General features: G+C 33.8%; 4 pseudogenes; 2 read left to right on the top strand and 2 right to left on the bottom strand.

The window, feature by feature from the left end:
- Positions 1 to 1,155: 1,155 nt before the first annotated feature.
- On the top strand, positions 1,156 to 1,491 carry LOC149528746 (ADP-ribosylation factor 1 pseudogene; annotated as a pseudogene).
- A 13,232-nt stretch (positions 1,492 to 14,723) lies between these two features.
- On the top strand, positions 14,724 to 16,282 carry LOC149528745 (scopoletin glucosyltransferase-like; annotated as a pseudogene).
- A 5,126-nt stretch (positions 16,283 to 21,408) lies between these two features.
- LOC149528744 (5S ribosomal RNA) lies at positions 21,409 to 21,527 on the bottom strand (annotated as a pseudogene).
- A 577-nt stretch (positions 21,528 to 22,104) lies between these two features.
- Positions 22,105 to 22,223, bottom strand: LOC149528743 (5S ribosomal RNA; annotated as a pseudogene).
- Between the last annotated feature and the right edge of the window lie 3,492 nt (positions 22,224 to 25,715).

Raw genomic sequence — 25,715 nt, 5'->3', positions numbered from 1 at the left:
CACTATACATAGTTTTTATAGTGGAGTCATTTGCTAGTGTGAAATATATTGAAAATTAACTAGCCAACCCCTTAGTTGGATATGATGTCAGGAAGCTAACCTCTCTGAAGCTGAGAAGGAAAATAAGAAGTTTTGAACACATTCATAAGTCATCTACCATATTTTAATTTGAGAGCAAAAAGAAGATTCTATTTGTGAACAACATATGATCATTTGTGAGGAAATCAAAATCATATTAATATAAACAATGGTAAAATGGTATCAGAGCTGGTTTTCCTGCCAGCCTGTAAGAATAGTATAAATTCACTCTTGTGTCAGATTGCTAAAATCTTTTTCATAGAATAGATTGAGAAACATCATCTAATGGAGCGATCATAAGAATTATTGAAAATAATGCTCATAGAAATAGCATCTTAAGGAATCAATTACAGAAAAGCATTCTCCAAAATGATGATTACGGTTCACTTTTCTAAATCTACTATTGTTTTTATCTCTAACAGTCTTAGCCAAACTCTGCAATATCTTGATCACTACAATATACACCTTATTCACACCTTAGTGTATTTCATATCATCTCCATAGAAGACCTCCCAATATATACCCATTGCAAAATGAAATCATCTATCCAGTTGGGAAAAAGAAGAAGAAGAATGCAGCAGCTAGCCAAAAAATGAATTTTGAATGCATGCGAAGCCTTGATGAAAACTTGTGAAGCATTTTAACATACATGAACACCTTCCTCAATATCCTGCATCTTCAACATATTCATCGCATGTTATATGGAGAACAAAGAAGCATTGAGTTGGCCCAAACAATGAGCTTGACGATTAGGTCTGTTCGGGTGAAACACAGATCACAAAACTTGTTGCAAAAGCAAAATGTGTCATCACTAAATCAATATACAAGCATGTAATGATAACGCAACCACCAAAATACGTAAGCAACCACCAAAATACCTCTCCAAGAGGAATGTGAGGCATTAAATTGTTAATCTATTTTCGTGTCAATCAGATGTAAAGAACACAATGACTTTATCATCTAGTATAAACTAAGTCACAAAAACATTGAGACAGCATCTTCTAATAGGAATGATATGTATAAGATACAATACATGGACTAGAAGATACAATACCTAAAATTAAATTGATGTCAATTATGGACAAAATTGTACAGACGATACCCGCAATGCGGTTCAACGTGGAGACAGTGAAGCACAAGAATGCCACCTTCGTTTTCTGTGAAGTTGGTGGACAGGAAAAGCTCAAGCCGTTGTGGAAATATTACACTGGAGATTCCTCTGGCATTGTTTATGTGGTAGACAGTGATGACAGGGACTGTATTGGTGGGGCGACAGATGTGTTGCATTGTTTGCTTAGTGAGAAAGAATTAAGAGATGTTGTTATTCTTGTGTTTGCAAACAAGAATGATCACCCGAATGCAATGGATGTCATGGCATGGACAAGATTTGCGAAGATGTTGATAGAATCATAGAATGCTACATGTTGTTATTAGATTAATATCATGGAAAATGGAGTTTGAAAACATGTTTTATTACCTCGCATCATATTTGATTAAGACATAGGTGGTGTGTCCTTTCAAAATATGACGTGGTCTTTAGAAAGAAGATGAATGAAATTTCTTCACACTATAATCGTGCTTGTGTGGAGTTGAAAATAAGGAGGAATGAGGTCGAACAAAGACTGCAATCAATTAATATAAGTACAAGCTTAGACACGACAATGAAGAAATCAATAAAGAATAAAATAAATGAACTACTATTCAAGTCAAATGATGGAGGAGATCAAACGTTGGAATAAGGAGGAAGAGATGATTAAAATACCGGTTAGAATTCCATCTAAAACTCTCAATAAAGCATAAAGTAATAAAGCCAAAATTATAATGGCTATATTATAAGAGGTATGTGGTACTAAGCTAATGCTTTTTATTAACTACTTGGTAGTTATTCTTGTTATTTAAAATAGTTGTTATATAGTTTTCTCTATATAAATATACATAAATATATATGTGTGAGAAAATTTAGGAAAGATGTTTAAATATTGGAATATTATTTATTAATTTCAAGAATGCCATTTAATAACTTGATATTATATATCAAATGATATAAGCAAGACCATATGGAGGAAAATTTATGATTTGATGCATATGAGATAAGTATTGGTGATTATTGAGTATTACATTTATTTACTCATCACTTGAATTTCATTACTCACTATTAAAGCTATTTGTTTGATCTATTCCTCTAAGGATGTTAATGTGGAATATGAGAGGCAAATTATTACAAAATTTCACATCATCACCCTAACACACAAAAAGTAATGAGGTAATATATATATATATATATATATATATATATATATATATATATATATATATATATATATATATATATATATATATATATATATATATATATATATATATATATATATATATATATATATATTGTGCATATATTGTTATGAAATAATTGATAGTGTCTTTATTGTTACTGACACATTTTTTATTGTGAAGAATATTGAATGATCTATCAATGATTCTAGTTACAAAGAAATGAAATCAGATAGAAATTATCAAAACCATCTGTAGAAAAATGATGGACCCCCAATTTGGGTTCATTACATTTTTTTTTATTAAAATAGCACTTTGTAAACTAATTTTAAACAAAAAATCCAACGAGGTGGAGAAAGTAGTCAATGAAACGCTAGAGTGGTGGAGGGAAAGACACTTTAGAAATTTCCTTACACTGCTTTCTAATCTATAGATTTTTTTTGCATACAAAAATTCAAAATAAACCTTAGAAAATTGCCATGAACCAATCATAAAATTAGAATTAGTATTTGATAATTAATTTCTAAATCACACTTTAAAAACTTTGAAAAATATGTGTTTGTTTGGCATAAATTAATGCAGGGGCCAAATGGGAACGTTAGTTCCAACTTCCCTGGACTAATAATTGTTTAGGTGAATCCAATAAATCTATTAAGGGTATGCTCATGTGAACATTTAATCTATTTATGGACCGTAATGACTGGAGTATTTGTTAGAAATTTCTAAAATCAGCGTTGGTGTTCGTCCAAGTAGATGTCAAACTAATTATGCCGAGAGGCATTCTATACAATGGCAGCACAAATGCTCAACATGGGAATATGTCAAGATTCTTTGTCAATAAAAAAGAAAGGGGAGTAGTTACAAACTTTTATTTTAAATAAAAACAATTTCCGAAATAATAGCTGGCCAACATAAAAGACAATAAAAAGCATTCCCAAAATAATAGCTGGCAAAAATAAGAGGAAGCCAAATAGAACCCGGAATAATAGGGTTCGAGAAAAAATAGGCTACTATAACTTTTAATAAATCATTTTTTTTAAAATAAATAAATAATTATTTTTAAAAAAATAGAGATTAGCATTATCATATGATAATGCTTTTCTTTTAAAATTGCATACATTTTTTTAATATTAAATATATTCTTTTAAAAAATATTTAATTTTTTTTTTTAAAGTAAAAATTAAAATTAATTTTTAAAATAAAATAAAAAACAAAATCAAAAAAATAAAAGGAAAAGAAACGAGGCAATAAAAGCCCACCATGGGCGACAGTAACTGTCATTGACAGTAGCAATTGTTACGACCGTAGAACCCATGCATGAGGTTTTGTAATTTTTTTATAAAAAAAAAGTTTCAATGAAACGTGCACTGGTAGGGGTCACATTTAGTGTAGTTTTTATTTTTTTAAAAATTACGAAAACATATGACGACATGTAGGCATTTAATATGTCAATTTTTTTAATATTTCATTTTGCAATATTGCCTTGTTGGCATTTTTTAGTATGTATTTTGAACTTTGAATTTGAGTGAGGAGTGGAGGAGTGGAAATTGAAGTTTGTTTTTAGTAGAAATTGAAGAGTCTCTTAGTGGATAATGAAGAATCTTTTCGTGGGAGATGAAGAGTTATTGCTCTCATTATAAAACACTCATCTCCTTTCATTTTTGCTCTTCATTTGTAGAAGAATAGATTTGCAAAAGACAAGTTTTGAGTAAAGCTTTCATTGCTCTTGAGTGGTAGAGTAAACTTTGTTTAGGAAGAAAAGAGGGAGATAAATCATTTGGAAAAGCATTCTACATTTGAAGATCAACAAGGAGATCAAAAAGCAAAGTAAGCTTTTTCTGATTTTTGTTTTCCTATTAAGTTTTATTTTGCATTTTGATTATTATCTACATTTATAATAGTAGTTACACTAATTACATTTAGTTGTATTTTCTTTTCTCAATGAGATTTCTTTATTTTTACTTTGTTGTATTCAAAATTACATTTGCATGTTTCATGCATTATTTATATATAGTTGCATGTTATATATATATATAGATATGATTTGCGTAGATTATTGTTTTTTCATATTTTTCAATGTATTCTTTATATTAATGTTGTATTTTTTTTTCCATAATATTTCATATGGATGGCAATGCCGCCATATAATTTTATTTTTTTAAATACTGATTTATAAATTTAATGATTACTATTTTCATTTGCAAAAGTAGTTTGATTTATAATAGTTTTTTTTATTAAGATTAGTATATTGATTTATATTACTATTCTGAATTAGATTACTATTTTGATTAAAATAGTTTTGTACTTTATATTTAGATTATAATTAATCGTTACATATTAATATTTGAAAAATGTATGGCAATGCAGCGATTTTTCAAATATTTTATCAAAGTACCAATTTATTTATTTTTAAATATGAAAAATCAAATTTATACTTTTAATTTTGTTACTTGAAAATTAGAGTAACCATATATTTATTTCAATTTATGCTTATTTTTTATATGCAATTTTAAAATAATAAATATTAACTTTTAGGCATCAATCTTTGAAAAGTGGAAGGCAATGCCACCATTTTAAAAAAATTATAATGCTAAGCAATTTATTATAATGTTAACTATATCTAAAAATATTTGTAATGTTTTCATTAAGATTAGTATATTGATTTAGATTACCATTCTGAATTAGATTACTATTTCGATTATAATAGTTTTGTAATTTACATTTAGATTATAATTAATTTTTACATATTAATATTTGAAAATTGGATGGCAATGCTGCCATTTTCCAAATACTTCATTAAAGTGCCAATTAATTTATTTTTCATAAAAAAAATGAAATTTATACTTTTAATTTTGTTGATTGAAAATTAGAGTAATGATATATTTATTTTAAGTTATGCTTATTTTTTATATGCAATTTTAAAATAATAAATATTAACTTTTAGGCACTAATCTTTGAAAAGTGGAAGGCAATGCTGCCATTTTTAAAATATTATAATACTAAACAATTTATTATAATGTTAACTATATCTAAAAATATTTGTAATATTTTCATTAAGATTAGTATATTGATTTAGATTACCATTTTGAATTAGATTACTATTTCGATTATAATAGTTTTGTAATTTACATTTAGATTAAAATTAATCTTTACATATTAATATTTGGAAACTGGATGGCAATGCTGCCATTTTCCAAATATTTTATTAAAGTACAATTTATTTATTTTTTAATGAAAAAATCAAATTTATACTTTTAATTTTGTTGATTGAAAATCAGAGTAACTATATATTTATTTTAAGTTATGCTTATTTTTTATATGCAATTTTAAAAGAATCAATATTAATTTTTAGGCATGAATCTTTGAAAAGTGGAAGATCTTTCAAAAGTAGATGACAATGCCACCATATTTGAAACATTAGAATGCAAATATTTCATAGAATAATAAATATTAATTTTTTTAGATCTATGTAATCATATGCATTTTATTATGAAAATTTTAGAAATGTTTAACTTTGTGTTGAGGATTGATTTATATATTTATAATGAAATAATGAAATACCCTTTTCTATTGTGTTAATGCTAAAGGTATAAATAAATCATGAACTTCAATTATGCGACAAAAGTTAAAGTTCGTTCTCATGAGGATGGTTTCCAGGGAGCATGGTTCCTTGGCACTATTATTGGACATGTGGCCAACGCTCCTAGGCCTAAGTTTTTCATTCAATATGATAATTTTATAACTAATGAGGTCACACAAGAACCTCTTGTAGAGGAGCTTTTTCTAGAGGATATTAGACCTAGACCTCCAATTGTTTCTCTTCCACAGTACATCCCATTGGATTTTCTAGTAGACATCTTCGAGAATGATTCTTGTTGGTCAAGCATTGTTGTTGATAAATTTAAGTCTTCACTTAGTCAACAACAATTTTATGAAGTTTACTTTCCACATACTCAAACTCTTCAACCCTATTCTCGAGCATAGTTACGTTGATCTCATGAATGGGTTAATGGTAGGTGGATACTAAGACAATGGTATTGAATATGTTATTGGGGTTTTTTAGTAGAGGTCGACATCTTTTTTGGGTATTACTCTATTGTATTGGAAAATGGGAATTCACTGTCTCATAAAGTGGATTGCATATTATTTTTGGTGTTGGCATTTTGTATTGCAAAGTTTGACATCATGTATACATGTGTTTTGCAATAAAAGGTATTTTTGACCATTGTTTTTTAAAATGATGTATCCAAGGTTTTCATAAATAAAATAATATATTTACATGATCTATCCAATGCTTCATAAATAACAAATCATTATATATCTTCATATTTGTATATTTATTTAACACAATGTATTTTCATAATCTTTTAATGTATTCTCTTATTTATTGTTCATACTTTCTTCATTTATTCTTAATTAATATACTTTTCAACAATCTTTAAATCTTTAAATTGTTTGTCTCCATTCCTATAATTTTCCTGATGTCTACTAAATAAACTATCCTTTAAATAAATCATATACACATTCTAATAAATGAAGTTTACTAATTTATATGGTTTCTATGGAGAATTATTTATTGTTATGAAAAATATAGCTTAATTCACTCATATTAGTTTTGTACTAGCTATGATGAGACCTAGGTTAAATTTTGAAGCAAAGGAGGCAAGAAGAGAATACCAAAGGCAATATCAAAGAGAATATCATAGAGAATATTGTAGACGTCAACAACAACAACAACAACAAAAAGAAAATGAAAGAGAACAACAAAGAATAACATTAAATCAAGGAAATAGGCACATTTATGGTAGAAGAAGGTCTAATGTGTCAGTTACACAACTAGAAACAAGGAAATAGGAAAAGTTATGGTAGAAGAAGGTCTAAAGTGTCAGTTGCACAACTAGAAAATGATGAAAGAGAGAACAGAAATGTACAGAGAAACAATCATCAATGTACTTTTGAGAGGGTCCTTTCATATGCACAAAGGTGCAAAGTACAACATGTTGAAGTGCAAGCAAGTGACATATATGAACATCCTACAGATGCAAACAATCAACTAAATGTTCAATATGAAGGGTCTCCATCTATAGAACATGTCCTAGAAACACCACAATATGAAAGTCAAATCCATGTGAATGATGAATTAGAAGGTGATAGAGAAAACATGCCCAACCCAAATGGTATGCTTCAATCCAAATTTAGAAGATTCCAAATGCAGTTTAGATATCAAATAGATAGTTTGAAAACACCAAAGATGTGTTATGTTTGTTAGGAGTCATATGTAGGAATGAAAGTATATCGCACTAGTGAGGGTCCAATATGAAATAGGTGTCGTCAAAGATAGGAATTCATAGTTTTTTTATCTTTAAGTAATATGGATCCACGATGTGAACCACCAGAGCATGCAAATTTAACTCAAGTTGAAGAGATGCTCATTGCACGTGCAAACCCTCTATTGCAAGTTACACGTGCAATTGGCAGTCAGTATAAGTATAAAGGAAATACCATTAGTTTTCCTTAGCATGTTGAACAACTGTCAAAAGTCTTGCCACACATAATTGATCATTTACCCATCATCATTGTTCGAAGAAGGGATCAATGTGGTATAGGATATAACTTTACTGTGAATAGGGATCATGTTTAGAAAGCATTGAAATACAAAGTTGAAAATGATAAATTTTATGCAAATGTTAGGATAGATGAAAGTGCTCTTAATGACCTGCCTTCAAATAGGGATGAGAATATTTTTCATAGATTAAAAACAATGCACATGGAGTTTGATTCTAATGCAAATGAAGTTGTATTCCTAGGTCCTCTCATGGAGACAGATGAAGGTAATATAATTGACCACACAAACTCTATGGCTTCAATGCCACCTAATGCTTGAAGGGAAATAGAATTAATTCATGCTTGGGTTAATAATCCTGATGCAATTCTATATGCTTTAATTGAGTGGCCATCTATAGGTGCATCACCTATCAATGAGTATGTCACATCTGGGTTGTTGGATATGGGTTTCCCAACATTGTTTCCAGATGGAAGTTGTGATTGGTTAGAGCCTAGAATGAAATGGGTATACTTTCATGAATTTGTAAAGCATTTGATCAAATATAGGGATCATCGCTTTGGAAAACATCTAAGGTTTAGGTATTTTGTGCAGAACATGGTAATGAGACATCATGTACAAAGTTCAGCATCTATTTTTGCAAAAAGGAGCTTTCAAGAAATGCCAATAACTATTAATGAATTGTGTGAACATATGGAGATAATAAATGGGGACCAAGAAAGAAAGTAGCTATTGTTAGACTTTTTCCTAGGTATTTTTCTATTCCTCCATGAGATTCTGATAAGTGGGTGGACTTTTGTTTGTCTGAGTTGTTACTATACAAACCTTTTCATAATGTTGAGAGAGACATTGGTTGTGATGATGATACTATAGTAGCAAATTGGGACTCACTCAATTATAATCCTTGGCATGTTCGAAGACAAGAACATGCACAAAATAGTGAACTGTCAAGTGATTTAGAGATAGAAGATAATGGAACCATTCAAGAAAATACTACAAAACATGAGGGGAAATAATATTTGGGTTGCATCATGGTCAACATATGCCAATTTCTAAAATTGACATGTTGGGAAGAAGAGATATTGATATAAATACAAATTGGTGTAGTGCATATCAAAGTGAAGAGGAGACAATCCAAGCAATAAATTTCATACTTGAAATGAAAAAGCATGAATGTCTTACGTATGATGACATTCCATAGTGTATCAACTTTACAACTCTTAGTCACAAGCAAGAAAAGGTAGTCGACATTATTCTAACACACTACCATAGCAATTAAGTGAGAAATCCTTTGTTTATGATAATTCAACGAACAACAGGAATGGGAAAGTCTTATCTAATTGGTCCCATAAACCAATCTTTTTAGATGGCATTGATGACAAATCCTTCTCCTCTTCTATTGCTTGCACCAACTAGAGATGTAGCTTTCAATATAGGAGCATCTACCATTCATTCAAACTTTCACATTCCAATTACAAATTTTTCCCAACTACAAGGGACAAGACTCACAAGATTTCAACAAGAGATGGAAAATATCAAATATATTTTGATTGATGAAATGATCTTCATTGGCCAAAACATGCTGGAAAATATAGATAGTCGACTTAGACAAGCCTTCCCACATAAAGCAGACATAAGCTTTAGAGGTATCCCTTTCCATACATCACATGGTGTTATTAATGTCTTCTAATTCTTATTATGATTGGTCATATAGAATGCATACCTTTTGATTTTACTTTATGTACATAACTAAAAATTTTGCAACTATCTTTCAGGTGTATCTATTATTTTTGTTGGTGATTTGGGGAAATTACCTCCTATTAATGATAGATCAGAATATGATAGCAATAGGTAGGCAAAGTTATTATGGCAGGAATTCAAGACAATGGTTACACTAGATAAAGTATTTAGGTAAGATGGAGAAAATATCCAACAACAAAGATTTCATCAGCTTCTCACAAATGTGAGAGATGTGAATCCACAAATAGATGATTGGAATCTGCTTATGACATGAACACCTATAAGATTAGATGTTGCAAGCAATGATGAGTTTGATAAGGTAGGGCATTTATTTTCTACAAATGACAATGTTCGTAACCATAACATGAGGATGTTGTATTCTTTAAGACATCTAGTTGCATGTAGCCTTGCAACCAAGTCAAGGAATGGTAATGGAAATGAAGATTTATCAAGAGAGGAACTTGATACAAACTTATTGATTAGTAACAATGCAAGAGTAATGTTGATTACAAATCTATGGATAGAAGCTAGTCTTGTGAATGGATCATTGGGATATGTTAGAAATATTGTCTATAAACCAGGAACTACTCCACCTGGGCCACTAGCATATGTTACAATTGAATTTGATAATTACTCTAGAGTACCATTTGATGATCACCATCCAAACATAATACCAATAGCACCATTGCAGAGGGGTAGGATCTTCCAACTACCATTACAGTTGACATGGGCATTGACTATTCACAAATCTCAAGGGCTAACTCTTTCAAAAGCCACAATTGACATAGGTCCAAGAAAAAGAGTAGGATTGACATTTGTGGCCATATCTCGTGTTAAGTCACTAGAAGGTTTGAGGATAATGCTACCCTTTACATATGACCATAATGAGAAAATGAAAAGTAGGAAACAACTTTCAAAGAGAAAAGTAGAAGAATGTAGACTAAGAAGTCTTGAAAATCATTGATGTTTTCAAACATATTATTTAATAATAAAGATTTATTTGTTCTACTACATTATGTGATCATCATCGTGAACTACTATGTTGTTATTCTTATTATGCAAATTGATAGTTCATATTCCACAGTTAATGAAAACTATAATTTGATATGCTCAATCCAACATGATAACCTTATTATTTGCACATTTCAATTGTTGCAAGTACCATTAGGCTGAAATTTTATTATACTAATTCTATAATTTGTAAATTTAACTATGATCATCAATTGGGTCCGCAAATTAAGGTTATAATATTAATTCAAATTATAAAGGTATTCTTCAATTGAAATAAATCATAATTTTTTTGCTTCATGATTTTCAACCAAAAATTTACTACTCAATATTTGAAATATATGTTTGTCTATTCTTCACTATCCATGAATGGTCATAATATTACCATGTTTCAATACCCAAAGTTTCATTACAAATTTTAATACAATTTGGTTTTTATATTCATCTTCTCCACAATTGATTGTACTAAGTGAACTATTCTATTTTTTCAAAACCATTATTGATTTAAAAATTTTATCCCTCTCATTAAGTATACATTTGTTCTTTTTTAAAAAATTTTGGTGATAATGCTTTCTAAATTGTTTTACATGATTATTTTTAGGCATGGAAGGCTCTGATAGACAGTCAAGCATTGTTGACATGAGCACAACTTCTTCAGTAGAGTCAAATCATTTTTTTGAGACAAAGTTTCAGAAGTGCACATGAATAATTAAACAGTGTTGTAAAACTATGGTAAAAGCTCTTGAGAATGCAGCTTTATCTATTGATCATGTACAAGAGATAGAGATAATGGAGATGGAAGATGTTCCCAAACATGTACGCAACACATCTGCAAAAGTAGATGTATTTCCATCCATGATGAAAGAGGTCTATGATGATCATATTACAAATAAAGGTCGTAATACAATTTTAATCTCTGAAGAATATGTGATGTACTTACATCATTATGGAGAACTACACACATGGTTCATATGATGATTTCGCAATTTTCAATATCTCACTTATTACTTTATCTAGATAATTGTACTAGGAGATATTGTTCTCCTTTCATCTATGTATCGAAAGAATAAATAAATGATTTAACTTTTTAGCTCAAATTCTTTTCAACTATACTTGCAAATATTTGAAATCTTTTTCCTTGACCTTTGTATTTGTATTATTAAAGCTTTTACATGAGATATATCATTAATATGTTGATCATTAAATTATGTATAAAATTGATGTGTTATTTCTCACTATTAACCCACTCTAAAGCATAATATTCATTTTATACTCATTTTAAGTGCAATCATTACCTCATAACATTTAGTAGTCCTTCATTGTACACTATTCATGCTAAGCATAATTAACATTAATCAATTGTCTATTTATAAATGTAACTAATAAAGTTATAAAACTACATAAGGAACATTGTAATCGTTATATTACTCTATTATGCTAAGAGGCATGTGTAAGGAGAACACGTTGCCCTCCTAAATGTAACTCTAAACATAACAACAACCATAAATCTAACCGTGGTTCTACTTTTCCCCTAACCCTAATCCTAACCATAATTCTAATGCTTTGTCTACCCCTAACTCAAACTATAACCGTAATTGTAACTTCGAATTTAACCCTAACTCATATTCTAACCCTAAACCTAACCCTATCCCTAACCCTTACCCTAACCCTAACCCTTTCTCTACCCATATCTTTAACTCTAACCCTAACCCTACCCCTACCCCTACCCCTAACACTAACATTAATTGTACATCTAACCATTGTCCTACTTTTTGCCTCACCCTAATCCTAACTCTAATTTTTACTCTAACCTTAACTCATATTCTTACCATAAACTTAAACCTAACCCTAATCCTGAACCTCACCCTCACCCTAACCCTTTATGTGCCCTTTTCTCTAAAGCTAATTGTAATCCTAACCTTAGCCTTGACCTTATCTCTAACCCTAACCCTAACCCTAACCCCAATCCTAACCCTAACCCTAACCCTAACCCTAACTCTAATCCTAACACTAACCCTAACCCTACCCCTACCCCTAACTCTAACTCTAAATATAACTCTATCATAATTATAATATAACCCTAACCCTAACCCTAACTTTAATGATGATTGAAATCCTAACCCTAACCCTAACCTTAACTCTAAACTTAACCTTGACTCAAACCCATACCTTAACCTTAACCCTGATGTAACTCTATATATATCCCTAACTCAAATATATAAACCTAACCCTAACCATAACCATTAATCTAACACTTTCTCTACCCCTTTGTCTAACTCTACCCATAATTATAACCGTAACCTTATCGTACCCCTAACTCTACTGTGAATCTAACTCTACCATAATTTTACTTTAATATTAACCCTACCCCTAACCCTATATTTATCCACTAAACTTGACTCAAAACTCTAACCTTAACCCTAACTCTAACATTAACCCTAATTCAAACCCTAATTGTAATATTAAATCTATTTGTAACTCTAACCCTAACCCTAATTGTAATTCTAACCCAAACTCTAACTGTAACTGTAACTCTATCTCTAACTATAGCCCTAACTCAAACAATAACCCTAACTCTAACCTTAAGTCAAACTCATGCTCTAACCCTTAACTTGACCCTAACTTGGACCATAACCCTAACCCTAATCCTAACCCTTTCTCTACCCCTATCTATAACCCTAACCCTAACCCTAACTCTTATCCTAACCTTAACCCTAACTCTAATCCTATCACTAACCTTAACCCTGCTCCTATCCCTACCTCTTACTGTAAATCTAACTCTACCATAATTAGACTCTAACCCTAATCCTAACCCTAACTCAAACCCTTACACTAACCTTGACTCTGATGCTACTTCTATATAACACTAACTCTATATAAACATAACCCTAACAATAACCTTATGCCTAACCCTTTCTCTATCTCCAACCCTAACCCTGACTATAACCCTACCCCTACCTCTAATTGTAGCCCTAATTCTAACTCTACCATAATTGGACTTTAACCCTAACAATTATTTTAGCTCCAACCCTAACCCTAACCCAGACTGTAACCCTACCCCTACCTCTAATTGTAGGCCTAAATCTAACTCTACCATAATTGGACTTTAACTCTAACCCTAACAATTATTTTAACCCTAAAGCTAACCCTAACCCTAACCCTTTCTATACACCTATCTCTAACCCTGACCCTAACTATAATTCTAACCCTAACACTAACAATAACCCTAAACCTTAGCCCAACCATACCCCTAACTCTAACCCTAACTCTAACTCTAACTATAAATCTAACTCTACCATAATTAGACTCTAATCCTAACTATATCCCTTAGTTTAATCTTGACTAAAACCCTAACCATAACTCTATCCTTAACCCCGACTCAAAACTCTAACCTTAACCCTTACTTTAATCTTCACTAAAACCCTAACCCTAACTCTAACCTTAACCCCGATTCAAAACTCTAACTCAAACCTTAACCCTTACTTTAATCTTCACTAAAACCCTAACCCTTATTCTAACTCTAATTCTAACCCTAACCCTAACAATAATTGTACCCTAAACCCTAGTTCTTACCATTGTCCTTACCCTAACCCTAACACTAACACACTCTAATTCTAAACCTACCCCTAACTCTGACCCTAAGAATAGTCATAATCCTAAAAATAGCCCTTGCCCTAGCCCTAGCCCTAACCCTAACCCTAACTCTAATTGTAACTCTAATCCTGACCCTAACTCTACCTCTAATTGTAACCCTAACCCTAACGCTAACTCTAATTAAAATCCTAACCCTAACACTAACAATAACCCTAACCCTAACCCTAATTTAAATCTTAATGTTAATCCTAACCCTATTTCTAACCCTAACCCTAACCATAACTCTACTCTTCAATATAACAATTTACCTAACAATATCCTTAAAATAAAACTGAATTAAAGTGATGCAAATAAACACTATATATATAGAATTAAAAAATAAAATGTTGAATAATTTTATACTAAATTTATGCTACTACTATTCTATATGAAATGGTCTGGCTGAAAGAGCTGCCCGAGGGATTTTATTATGTGCAGCAAAATGAATGGTGGTGAGAAGGGCAGCAAGCCTCATGTTGTAGTCGTTCCTTATGTCGGGCAGGGCCATCTTATTCCTTTCCTCGAGCTTACAAAGCTTCTCGCCTCCCATGGCCTCATTGTTTCTTACGTTACCACACCGGGCAACGTTGCACGACTACAGCCTCAAGTGGACCAGGCGGTCAAGAGTTCGAATCCCACTGTCGACATAAGGCTGGTCTCGCTTCCCATGCCTCCCATCGAAGGCCTGCAGCCAGGAATCGAAAGCTCAGAAACCATTCCGCGGCATATGAGTGGAATTCTCATGAAATCGTCCTACAAGCTCGCTGGACAATTTGAGTAATGGCTGGAGCAGGAAATTAAAATCGCAGAGGATCAGATCCAGAGTTCTCCGTCTCCTCCCGTTTGTTTAATAAACGACATGTTAACGTCCTGGGTTCACACATCCGGTGACCAATTTGGGCTTCCCACAGTGGTTTTCCACACGTCGGGAGCATTCGGCATGTCTGTGATGCATTCCTTCATGAAAAACACCCCGCAGAAGAATGTCGACGGAGACGACGAGTATTTCCAGGTCCCCGACCTTCCGTTCGATTTCAAGCTGCGTAAATCCGATCTGCCGTTCGCCATGCGAAACCCGGAGAAGAATCCCATGCAAAGATTTGTGACGGACGAGATCAATCATAGCATGGAAGGAAGCGGCGTGATTTTCAACACGTTTTACGAGCTGGACTCGCTGGGGATCGGTCGTATCAAGAGCTTGACGAAGAGACCTGTTTGGAGCGTTGACCCTATTCTCCCCAGGAAGATTTTCGATGCAGAGGGGGTCGAACGCGCGACCCTTAACAGCCGAGGAAAGGCTGCGGATATCAGCGAGGTGGAGTGCTTGCAGTGGTTGGACAGCCAAAGCCCAAAATTCAGTAGTTTTTGTGTGCTTTGGGAGCCAATCGTCTCTGAACAAACAGCAGACAGAGGCGCTCGCAAAGGGGCTAGAGTCGAGCGAGCAGGCGTTCATATGGGCCCTCAAGCGCCTTCCTGATATAGCCCTCCCAGAGGGATTCGAAGAGCGGACAAAGGATAGAGGGCTGGTCATATTGGGCTGGGCACCGCACCTCCTGATCCTCTCGCATCCTTCCACCGGCGCATTTCTAAGCCACTGCGGATGGAATTCGACGCTGGAGAGCATAAGCGTGGGTGTCCCGACGATCACATGGCCAATGTTTGCCGAGCAACCCTTTAACAATAAGCTTCTGGTGGAGCATGTCGTGAAGAGAGCGGTTATAAAGCTGTTGGCGGAAGACGAGGGGAATATGATGAGAATGAAAGCTCAGGAGCTGCGCAATAAGGCAAAAATGGCAGTTGAGAAAGGCGGTTCTTCTAACGCAAACTTGGAGGCTTTTAGAGAATATGTGCGCGAGCGGTATGACAACTGGGTTTCCATGCATCGACCGAACGAACAAAATGGTTAGCCAGAAAAGAACAAGTCATGCACTCTTTTGTGAGAGAAGGAATTATTCTACAGAATCCCTTTAAATTGGTAGAACTAAAATGGGAAAATGTATTCGCTTTATTTGAAGTACGAATTTGCAGGGCAGCAATGTAAATTTAAATGGATGACATGTTCAGCTTTACACAATCGTTTTCAGATTGATTATGTTCAGCTAAAATATATCTCGTAGTGTCGACTATCACAATTTGTATTTTGCATGAAACGCTTGATGAGTCTTTGTTTCCACCGAAGTCGGTGCACAATTATTTCTGTGGCTTTATTCGGAAAAGACTGCATACTACATTTTTCATGATCATGCGAGTCTTTATATCTTTTTCATTGGAAAGAAACAACAACAAAAAAACTGACGTCTGTTACATAATGACAAATGAAGTATGTCAGTCATCTACCTTTCTAACCCACTATGCAGACTTACCTTTGATTTTTTTGTGGCTTACATGAATTCACTTATGAATGTGAAGTGATTTGTTGTGCAATGCTATAATTACAATTTTACACTATAGCAATGCAAATATAATTGGTAATTGTATGAAAGGTGTAAACTTTATTCGGTAGAAAATATTATGTAGGATAATATGTTATAAAATGTGACTATAAAATATGAACTTATATATGAATAGAGGATATATTGATCAAATTCACATTATTTTATAAATAGAATAGTATTTTGTGTATATAATTTAGATTTCAAGTTGACGATTTGTCTTCAAATCATATTTTGTCTTCAATTTTTCTTTATTATCTTAATGGTCTAATTTTTAGATAAACAAGTTTGAAATTTTAATAGAATTGCAATGATAATGCCAATTGTAATTTATATAGTGTTAGGGCTCTGAAGTTGTTACCATCCATTTACATCTATATTTCTAAAAGAAAGTGTCAAAGTGCAAAACATGAAAGTATAGTCCATTTCGTGACCTTAGGTCGCCATGTTTTTTTTGTGTACCATCTTGAGATGTAAGCACTTATTTTGAGACTTTTTAGCCCTCCTTGTCTTGGTTTTGATCCCTTTCTCTTCTTCTAATCTTGCTCAAATCTCTAGATAATCACCCATTTCTATGCATGACCCTTATTGATGTTATGTTATCACCTTTTAGGCTATATCTTTCAACAAATTCATCATTTTGTGCTTCTTTTTACATCATCCTTGAGACCCTAGGACTATATCTCCTTTGGATAACCTTGACCATAGGTCAAAATGGGCAACCTATACCCAGGTCATTTTGGTCTTGGGATGAGAAATTTATTAGGTGTTTAATTTGGCTTATTTGGTGTTTTGGTAGACTTACTTTATTTTCAAACCTACAAACTAGTATTTAAGGGATGTTGCACATTTCATCTTCACGTCATGCACACACATGAGAAAATAATATCCACACAAGTGATATCAATAAGATGGACATCAAGCATATTGAAGATTTAAACATTCATCAAGTCTAAGTCTTCCTGCATTCTTCCGTCTTGCATCAAACTTCTTCGATCAACGGGGTAGTGGAGTTTTACTTTCAAGGGGGAGATCCTCTGTTCTTCCATCTAAAGTTCTTGAACTCTTCATCTAGACAAATTGCAAGCATATGTATTCATGAAGTTTTCACTTACTTATTTTCCTTTTGGTTCCTTTTCATTGAGTCAAGGTTATTACATTACATACTTGATCATGTACTTAATATGATTACATCTACATTTGTAATTATATTTTTCATTGTTAGATTTATTTCTACTACTTGTTGGCATTTCCTTTATTATATACATTTCAATTTTAATGTTGATGTCTCAATCTAGGGCTTAACCAAGGTAAGCCCTCCCCCAAAAAATAAAATCAGCTTCTCTTATATGGATGTTTAGGATCAGAGTTTTGGATATAGATTAGAGTACACATGTTGGAGAGATTTTTGGATCTACAAAATTTTGGGAGCCAATTACAAGTCGACGAAGTTGACCCATACCCAAGAACTTAGCCTATACTAGTATACATTATGGAATTTGACTAATACCTAGGTGAAATCAAAGACTAGACCAATTTAAATTCCTAGGTTTTCTATGGGAATTTGCAAAGATTTTACTATTTGGGAATTATAGGACATGTAGAAAATCAACACTCTTCATTTGTGTACTTCCTCACTTACTATATGAATTTTTCCACAACTCTTACCTTTATATTTTAGACTTATCTTTTAAGTCCTCAGTTACCACTTATGCTTCTTGCAATCTCAATTAATCTAATCAATTCTCTCTAATTGATTTACCTTCACAATATAAATCTAAGGTGACAAATATTATATGACAGAGGACTTATTTGTGTACTTAATATAATTTGGGTTTAGTATTGATGTCTCTTCATCTCACTTAGGTTATATTGACAATTATATTTGGAAGTTGTTCTTTCTCTTGTATTTAACGCTTAGAGTGAAGATGTTTAACTAGTGAGCTCACCTCATCTAGTTTAAATTAACAAATTTATTTCTCCCATTTTCACCCTAAACATTTTGGTGTTACATTGCTTTCCTTAGCTAGATCTGTGTGATTTCATTGTACGGATATAGTTAGTTATCCTTTTGTATTAAACATTCTTGACATTATTTGCATATAGATTTATGAACTACATTGTTTTTATTTCATTTGCATTGTGAATTATTTTTTTAAAACTACATCCTACATTTTTATTTATTTTTTGATCAGTAAATGGCTGAAGCCTAGATTAATTATTAGTATTTGTTTGAATTAATTATTATTATATGTTAAGTGAAGGTAGATTCAAATCCAAGACCTCCCACATGAGAGGCTCGCAAGTTACCATTTTGTTGTAGGCTTTTGCCTACATTCTTCTATTACATATTAAAAAAACACTTCATTCCTAGTCATTACATTTTGTTTTCAATAGAATTGATATCTTAATTTTCTAGTTCACTCTCAAGTCCTCATCATGATCTTTAAGATGTTTCGTTGCATTTATTTGATGACACTTCGTTCTTCCTTTCATTGATGACCATAATGTCTACCCTACCAATCCCATACAAGAAGCGTTCATTCCTTCAAATAATTTCCCACAAAAGGACAACCTCTTCAAACATTATGTTGGTTTTCAAGACATTTTATGAGTGGGACTTATTGGGAATCAGCTATATTAAGAGGTTGACAAAGAGGCTAGTTTAGAGCATTTGGCCTATTCTCCCTTTAAAAAAGTTCAAAGCAAAGGGAGTTGAAGGAACAACTTGTGACAACTAAGGAAAGGTCACAGGCATAAGTAGGGCAATGTGTTTGCAATGGTTGGATAATTGAAGCCTAAATTGAGTAGTTTGTATGTGCTTTCCAGGAACCAACCATCTCTAATCAAACAATAAGAAAATCTTCTAACAAAGGGGATAGAAATGAGCCAACAAGTGTTCATATGTGCTCTTGAATGTCTCCTTGATATAACCCTAATAGAGCCCTCCTGGAGGGTTTTGAAGAGCAGACTAAGGATAGAGGGTTGTTCATATGACGAGGGGATTGCATCTTGAGGGCTAACATGAGGGTGTGATGACAAAAATAAAAGCTTATAAGATTGAGAAATTGATCCAAGAACTTCCAAGGGCATAACATTTGACCTGCATCTTCATTCTTCTTCAAATTATCCAGGTGGCTTCATTGGGAGGAGTTGTTTGGAAATAAACCGTGCCTTTCTTCCTCTTGGCACTTTTTGAGTGCCAGATAAGGTGCATTCTTAGTGTTGCAGTACTTTTTACTCTCTTCTGCATTTTGGATGCTCGATAAGGTGTGCTCTGAGTGCTCGATAAGGTGTGTCCTAGATAGGTTTGAATTATGATGCATGGGCTAACACGAGGGTGTGAGAGTTTGGTGTTTGGTGCCATCGTACTAGTGTTAGTGCATTGAATCCCATAAGAACTTCTCAATTAAGTACACTTGGCCTGGAGTAGTATTGGGATGGGTGACCTCTTAGGAAGTCTCGGTGTTGCACCTTCTTTTTCTTTTTTGAGCATCCAGCTATGTCATTGTTACATTTAGACTGCTCTTATGCTCCTCCAAGCCCATTTTGAATCACCCATCCCCTTCTCACCCCTGTACCCCAACTCATGTTCATAGGATGAAAGGCATGGGTTTCTCTCCAAACAACTCCTCCCAATGAAGCCACATGGATAATTTGAAGAAGAATAGAGATGCGTGTCAAAGGTTATGGCCCTCAGAAGTTCTTGGATCAATTTCCCAATCCTATAAGCTTTTATTTTCGTCATCACAAGAATCAATTCCTACATCAACTATTTCATCCTTATGGAGATTACTTTGTTGAGGAACATAAATTTTATGTCACCTTTAGTGCCTAGAATGCACCTTATGTAGCACTAAGAACGTGCCTTATCAAGCACTCAGAATGAACGTGAGTTGAGATACGGGAGGAGAAGGGGATGGGCGATTGAAAATGGGCTTTGAGGAGCACAAGAGCAGTCTAAATGTAACAATGAAACAACCGCATGCTCAAAAAAGAAAAAGAAAAGTGCAACATTAGGACTTCCCGAGAGGTTGCCCATCCCAATACTACTTCGGCCCAAGCATGCTTAAATGCTGAGTTTTGATGGGATCCAGTGCACTAACGCTGGTGTGATCACACCCAACACCAAACTCTCACACCCTCATGTTAGCCCATGCATCATAATGCAACCTTATCTAGGACACACCTTATCAAGCACCCAAAATGCACGGGAGAGTAAAAAGCACACCGTAACTAAGAACACACCTTATCTAGCACTTGAAAGGTGTCGATAGGAAGAAAGGCATGGGTTTCTCTCCAAGAAACTCCTCCCAATGAAGCCACATGGATAATTTGAAGAAGAATGGAGATGTGGGTCAAAGGTTATGGCCATTGAAAGTTCTTGGATCAATTTCCTAATCTTATAATCTTTTATTTTCGCCATCACAAGAATCAATTGTTACCTCAACCATTTCAACCTTATGGAAATTACTTTGTTGAGGAACATAAATTTTACATCCCCTTTAGTGCCTAGAATGCACCTTATCTAGCACTAAGAATGTGCCTTATTGAGCACTTAGAATGAACATGAGTCATGATATGGGAGGAAAAGGGGATGGGTGATTGAAAAAGGTCTTTGTGGAGCATGAGAGTAGTCTAAATGTAACAATGACACAGCCAAATGCTTAAAAAAGAAAAAGAAGGGTGCAAAACTTGGACTTCCCAGGAGGTCATCCATCCTAGTACTGCTTCAGCCCAAGCGTGCTTAATTGTAGAGTTCTAATGGGATCCCATGCACTAATGCTAGTATGATTGCACCCAACACCAAACTCTCACACCCTCATGTTAGGCAATGCATCATAATGCAACCTTGTCTAGGACACACCTTATCAAACACTCAGAGTGCACCTTATTGAGCACGTAGAATGCATGAGAGTAAAAAGCACTCCAACACTAAAAATGCGCCTTATCCGACACTTAGAAGGTGCCAATAGGAAGAAAGGCATGGGTTTCTCTCCAAAAAACTCCTTCCAATGAAGCCATGTGGTTAATTTCAAGAATGGAGATGTGGGTCAAAGGTTATGGCCCTCGGAAGTTCTTGGATCAATTTCCCAATTTTATAAACCTTTATTTTCGTCATCACAAGAATCAATTGTTACATTGACCGTTTCATCCTTATGGAGATTACTTTGTTGAGGAACATAAATTTTATGTCACCTTTAGTGCCTAGAATGCACCTTATCTAGCACTAATAACATGCATTATTGAACACTCAGAATGAACACGAGTCGAGGTATAGGAGGAGAAGGGGATGGGTGATTGAAAATGGGCTTTGAGAAGCACGAGAGTAGTCCAAATCTAACAATGACACAAGTAGATGCTCAAAAAAGAAAAAGAAGGGTGCAACACTAGGACTTCCTGGGAGGTCACCCATCCCAATACTACTCTAACCCAAGCCCACTTAACTATAGAGTTTTGATGGGATCTAGTACACTAACACTGGTATGATTGCACCCAACACCAAACTCTCACACCTTGGTGTTAGCCCATGCATCATAATGCAATCTTATCTAGGATGCACCTTATTGAGCTTTTAGAGCACACCTTATCGAGCACCCAAAATGCATGGGAGAGTAAAAAGCACTCCGACACGAAAAACACACCTTATCTGGCACTCGAAAGGTACCGATAGGAAGAAAGGCATGGCTTTCTCTCCAAAGAACTCCTCCCAATGAAGCGACATGGATAATTTGAAGAAGAACAGAGATGCAAGTCAAAGGTTATGGCCCTCAAAAGTTCTTCGATCAATTTCCCAATCTTATAAGCTTTTATTTTTCTCAATACAAGAATCAATTGTTACATCAACCATTTCATCCTCATGGAGATTACTTTGTTGAGGAACATAAATCTTACATCACCTTTAGTGCCTAGAATGCACCTTATCAAGCACTAAGAACATGCCTTGTTGAGCACTTGGAATTAACATGACTCAGGGTATGAGAGGAGAAGGGGATAGGTGATTGAAAATGGGCTTCAAGGAGCATGAGAGTAGTCCAAATGTAACAATGACATAGCCAAATGCTCAAAAAAGAAAAAGAAGGGTGCAATATTGGGACTTCCCAAGAGGTCACGCATCCCAGTACTACTTTGGCCCAAGTGCACTTAACTGTAGAGTTCTGATGGGATCCGGTGCACTAATGCTAGTATGATCTCACCCAACACCAAACTCTCACACCCTCATGTTAGCCCATGCATCATAATGCAAACTTATCTAGGATGCACCTTATCAAGCACCCAAAATGCAAGGGAGAGTAGAAAACACTCTGCACTAAAAACACACCTTATCCGGCACTCGAAAGGCATCGATAGGAAGAAAGCATGGGTTTCTCTCCAAAAAAATCCTCTCAATGAAGCCACATAGATAATTTGAAGAAGAACGAAGATGTGGGTCAAAGGTTATGGCCCTCAAAAGTTCTTGGATCAATTTCCCAATCTTATAAGCTTTTATTTTTGTCATCACAAGGACCAATTGTTACATCAACCATTTCATCCTTATGGAGATTACTTTTTTGAGGAACATAAATTTTACATCACCTTTAGTGCCTAGAATTCACCTTATCTAGCACTAAGAATGTGCCTTATCGAGCACTCAAAATGAACATGAGTCAGGGTACAGGAGGAGAAGGGGATGGGCGATTGAAAATGGGCTTCAAGGAGCATGAGAGCAATCCAAATGTAAGAATGACACAACCAGATGCTCAAAAAGGTAAAAGAAGGGTGCAACACTAGGAATTCCTAAGAGGTCACCCATACCAGTACTACTTTAGCCCAAGCACACTTAATTGGGGAGTTTTGATGGGATCTGGTGCACTAACGCTAGTATGATCGCACCCAACACCAAACTCTCACACCCTTGTGTTAGCCCATGCATCATAATGCAACCTTATCTAGGATGCACCTTATTGAGCAGTCATAGCACACCTTATCCAGCACCCAAAATGAAAGGGAGAGTAATAAGCACTCTAACACTAAGAACGCACCTTACCTGGCACTTGAAAGGAGCCAATAGGAAGAAAGGCATGGGTTTCTCTCCAAAAAAATCCTCCCAATGAAGCCATGTGGAAAATTTGAAGAAGAACGAAGATGCGGGTCAAAGGTTATGGCCCTCGAAAGCTCTTGGATCAATTTCCTAATCTTATAAGCTTTTATTTTCATCATCAAACCCTCGTGTTAGGGATGTTCATGGGTGATCCCACAATAATGGGGTCCACTTTTTGACCAATTTTGACATTGAAATCAATATTTTAGCAACAAACATCACGTTCAAGTGACTATATCTCCAAAACTATAAATAATTTCAAGATGACATAAACTAGTGATTTTGAGTACTTTGTTCCTATTTTGTAACCATATTTTTTAATCTAAAAAAAAAATTTATTTATGTCAATTTTTTTTATCTCCTTCGAAAAGTGGTATATAATAAAATTCAATATTTTAAAAAGTGATAGTCCATTTGACACACATAACTTTTTTTCTATAAATGATAATGAAGTAATTCTTTCGACATTAGATTTGTAACATCAATATCTAGAGTATGCATTTAGTTTGATTTATTTTGGTTGAATATTGTATAGTTTATGAAGTTTTGAAGTGACATGAACCATAATTCAGACATACGTTCCATTTGACACAAATAATTTGAAGTCAATTTGTCATAAACCATTTTTATTTATTTTTGAATAGAAAGGTATCTCAATAAGCCAGTTCCTCCATATTTTTCAAAAAAAAATTGACCTAATATTCTAATTTTTCCGAGGTGTCAAAGTCAGTTGATGTTCAATTGGTAATGAACCTATAATGAGTTAAACTCATATTTGAAAGTCTTAATGATTAAAATATGTATTAAAATTATAGTCATTGGAAAGCTTGCTCCGAGCAGCACATTTTGACTTTTTAAATTTTATAGTAGGAGATCATTGTCTTACAACTATGTAAGTCAAAAGAGTAAAAAAAAACAAAAATAAAAAAGAGGGTAAAAATTTTCTAATTTTGCATGTTCGCATGAACATGTCATTCACGCGAACATGCTTGCCATGTTTGTGTAAACATACACTTGAAATTTTCCAACCGCCAAAAAAAATTAGGCCCATGTTCAGGAAAACATGTACAATGTCAACGTGTTCGTGCAAACAGCCTAAAAAATCTAAAAAGGTTGCCATTTGTAACGCTATTTGCCATCAACCTAACGAGTAGTGCATTATCTGTCTTTGTCATGAATTTCGTTTGCAAATTGAAGGCATCAATTTGGTAAAAAAATTAAACATCTAAATTATTTATTTATTTATTTCATTAGTGAAGTTGTTTAACAGATGCATTGATGTTAAATTAAAAATTAGTAACACATTAATGGTGTTAATAAATGTATATTTTTATTGTGTTACTAATGGTCTCCTTGCAGCATGTGTCAATCGTGGGATGAAGACATGATCACAACAAACTACTAATGCTTTCTTTCTAGGATGTTGTCGAAGACCATTTTGTGTTTGTCAAAATTATGTGTGTAGATTTATTAGATTAAATAACACTTCATTTGGTGCTTAAAATGAACTTTTTATTTTCTGTCTGGTGTGTCTATAGTGTTTAAATCCCTAAGAATTACATTGGATGTATCCTCTCCCCTCACCATTCGTGGATCTTGGGTGTAAGAGAAATCCATGTAACTTCTATAGGAGGCCTGCCTTAGACTAAGATACTCAATATTGGGTATGCCAAGGGATGACCTCAGAGCGGTAATAGGCCAAAAGCCAGGTCAACGTTCTAGCCGCTATATAAAACTCGATTACAGTGAAAGCCATGTTGGCGGTATTGCTAATTAATAGCTCTCCTCCAGTATCCTTATGGTGCATCAAACCCTGATTCTCGAGGTTGGGAGACCTTCTGAGGAAGTTTATAAGTCACTTGCTGAACGGAATGCCCTTACTAAAACCATGTTTTAGTGGAAAAAATCC

The sequence above is a fragment of the Cupressus sempervirens genome, chromosome 11 (genome assembly GCF_028749045.1).
Source record: "Cupressus sempervirens isolate cs-2001-9-10 chromosome 11, ASM2874904v1, whole genome shotgun sequence".
NCBI classification, from domain to species: Eukaryota; Viridiplantae; Streptophyta; class Pinopsida; order Cupressales; family Cupressaceae; genus Cupressus; species Cupressus sempervirens.
Note: the sequence above shows the minus strand (reverse complement) of the source record. Positions and strands in the feature narration are given on the sequence as shown.